This window comes from Cavia porcellus, unplaced genomic scaffold, assembly GCF_034190915.1.
Source record: "Cavia porcellus strain 051 isolate PalLab524CR breed Dunkin Hartley unplaced genomic scaffold, mCavPor4.1 scaffold_30, whole genome shotgun sequence".
In the NCBI taxonomy this organism is placed as follows: Eukaryota; Metazoa; Chordata; class Mammalia; order Rodentia; family Caviidae; genus Cavia; species Cavia porcellus.
In genome coordinates, this window is record NW_026947513.1 from 24,305,081 (window position 1) to 24,308,866 (window position 3,786).

Consider the following 3,786-nt stretch of genomic DNA (forward strand, 5'->3'; position numbering starts at 1 on the left):
CAATTTGATTTTCTCATTGAATCATGTAAGAAAGTAGCATCATTGGAATTGCAAGTAAGTGAAGAAGGTGTATATGAAAGAAGGATTCAGTGCATTATATTGGTCTATAATATCATCTTTATCCCTCTACATGCCTATATAGAGAAGATGAGATGACCTTGTTTTAACCAAAGTACTTGGACCAGGCGAATCTGACCAAAGGACAATCAATTCATAGGTCAATTAGTGTCCATTGGAGTACTTAGAAGGGAAAAGATCATCCCAAATACACCGAAATTATGATATGGCCCTAGAAGTTTCTGAGCTCTAAAACCTTACATGTTAAATAAAAATAAAATTTAAGCAATTAATTCTGAGTATTAGAGCTACTGAAAGGAACCAAGAGAAACCAGGAATGGTAAATGAGGCCAAGAAGACTACAGTGCTGGGGTCAAAAGGATCACAGAAAGCTGAAGCTTTGAGGCAGCAGAGTTAAAAGGCAGTAGAAAGAATACATGGAAAAATACAGAAATGCAGAGTGCTACTCCCAATCTCCTGACAATGCATGGACTTCTGCTGCTGAAACTAGGCATGCTGCCTGTGACCAAGCTCCACGTTGTATGATGGTCAATTGAACAATACTTTGCACTCTTGCAATCTTATTTTGTCTCTAATTTCCCTGTTTCTTTACTTAAATCCTTCATTATTAAGACAAATTGAGTGAATCTCTATTTCCTTCAACTGAAGATGATAACAAGAACATCTGTAGAACTCTACTTAACTCAACCTCAGAAAATAAACTAATATATGTTTCCAGCATATGTTACATGAAGGATATTATCAAGTTGGACTTCCGGGAGAACATGGAGGATAGATAACAGCAGCTACAGAGGCTCTCTGAAATAGCCAGCTTAGATTCCAGGAATGGTGTGGTTTGGGGAGTCCTAAGCAGAGGGAGATATACTCTACCAACCCAGGAACGAACTAAGCTGAGAGAAAACAATCAGAAATACAATCCCAGCACTAAAATTGGAATAGCTGAAGTCTTGGTGTTGAAGCTGGAAACAGTGCCTCTGGAAACTGTGGCTTGAATTTCCTGCCACTCCTGCTGCATCTGAATTGGCACAACAGGGATAGAGATGCGAAAGCTCTGAGAGCAGGAATCAGAGGACCAAATTGAGAGCAGAGCTGGCAGGGAGCCCTACACTGACCTGTGGTGAGTGAGAGGAGTGGGGACCCTTGCATAGACTAGGAGGCTGCAACAGAGGACATTCTGGGACTGGGCAGACTAGCCAGAATAGGGCACTGCAGTGACTTTGAAGTCACATATTACCCTCTCAAGTGGGATTGGTGGGGAGTGCTTGACCTGGGTGACGCTGTGGACAGAGACCCAATAGGCTAGCCCAAACCAGGCCCCTGCACCTGGCAGTGCACCCTAATGCAGTGAAGCCTTCAGCAAGTTGACTGACCTGGAGGGGTGGATCCAGCATAGGCTGCCCAGGTCTGTGTCTCCCTAGTACACTGCAGTGGGTGGGAACATCTAGCCGGTGCGATTCAAACAAACTGTGCCCTACAAAGAAAGAAACTGGGCCTCCTATGTATGCTTGTATGGAAGGAACAAAAAGTATAGGAAGAGGGAGCAACAAGAAAGGGTCCTCAGTCCCCAATCCTGAGAACACTGATCCAGGAAAGGTAAATGCAAAGGAGAATGAGGACAGAAAACATGCAATATCAGGCATGGCACCATTAGACATAAAGCGATATCTCCAGGACCTCATAGACGAGTTCAAAAGTAAAGTATTTAACCAAGTAAAGCAAGATATAAGTAGAATAGTTAAAGAAATGCTAAGCACCTCCAAAGAAAAAACAGATGGTGGAATGGAAGGACAGAAAAAAAGGGGAGAATTGTTTGAGGGAGAAAATAGAGAAAATGTAGACTACATGAAGCAGGTTCAAAGAGATTACCAAGAAACTAAAAACTCTATTGAAAGTTGGCATAACAGCTTGAAAGAAACTAAGGATAGATTATCTGAACTGGAGGACAGATTTTTAATGTGGGAGCATGAAAGGAAAAACTTCTTAAAAATAACAAGGAAACAAGCAGTAACAATACAAAGGATAGAAGATGATAAGAGGATCTATAACTTAAGAATTAAGAATGTAAACAAAGAAGCAGGGATACAAACAAATGAACTGCAAAGGCTATTCACAGAAATAATCAAGGGGAACTTCCCTAATAGGGGAAAAGGTAAAAATATTCAGATCTATGAGGCATACAGGACACCAACCACCTACAACCCAAACAGAGCTACACTCAGGCATATAATAATTAAAATTCCAGAAATCCAGTATAAGAACAGAATATTAAAAGCTGTCAGGGGCAAGAAACAGATCACTTACAAGGGAACACCCATCAGAAGTACAGCAGACTTCTTTGGCACAAACCATCAAATCACAAAGAGCAGGGGTGAAATAATTCAAGCTTTGAAAGACAATAACCTCCAGCCAAGATTGATATATCCTGCACAACTGTCCCTAGAAATTAATGGAGAAACAAGGTGCTTCCAGGATAAAGAGGAACTAGGGGAGTTTGCAACCACCAATTCAACTCTAGAGAGAATATTCCAGGACATTCTAAAAGAGAAAAATACCAAGATTCCAGAAACAGTGGCAGAGAGGCCACAATGAATGGAGCAGAAAGAAAAATGAAGAGGACAAACTGACAACTAATGAGAGAAAAAGAGCTCAACAGAAATGAGGCAGAGAAGGTTGGATGGTATGAACAGCTATTTTGTAGAAAACAAGACATCATAATAGCTAATGCTGACTTAATATCATCTTGTTTTGAAGTCCCATCAAGCTTTTGTTCTTTTGCCTCTATCCGTCTTAACAGGTTGTATCAATGAATTTTATTATATGTGATAATATAAACAAAAACTTTTATAGACAAGAGATTATACAGAAACCATTGTTCATTTTCTGTTAGTTGGTTCTAAATACCCTGTAATACTGTCATTCTCTTGAATGGTTTTACATTGTCTTGATATGTTTGATGCTACAGTATATGAAGTTATACTCAAAGATTTCAAAAAAAGAGACACTATGGTAGCTACTTTTATGTTGGGATATCTTGTGGTGAAACACTATTTTGCTTAAATGGTTATGTTCTGACCTGTGCTGTTTTGTTGTTATTTCCTCTTTTATTTCAATCTCCCTTCATTATTATTTTTTTTATTTTTATCTTTTTAATTAAGGGAAAAATAAATTTAAAATAGCAGCATATATTATAGTAACCCACTTTGATTTCCTATTAACTTGATTTGAAACCCTGTATTGCTCTCACCATCTTGTTTGGACTGATTTTACTCTATTATGTTTTGCTTGATAGTAACAAGTTTGAGAGTATAGGCAACAACTGTGAAGACAATAAGATTCATTATGACACCCATTCCGGTTGACTATTATCTTCTTTTAAAGTCCTGTAATGTCTCCAATGCTTTGGTTTTGTTCTTTACTGTTTTGTTCAATTTTATTATACCTGATGATATAGGCAATTCTTTTTAAGATAGCAAAAGGCATTATGGTAACTATTGTTGATCACCTTGTATTCTGTTTTTACATTATGTTCTATGTCCATCATTTTATTTGACTGATTTTGCTTTGTTTTGTCACATTTGGTTCTATTCTCTTCACAAAAAAAGTAATAAGAACTGTGGGAGTAATAAAGCCCAAAATGTGTAATTTTCATTGTAAAAAAGAGAAGAAAAGAAAGTGCTGTAAAGGATATAACTACATGCATATTTAAGT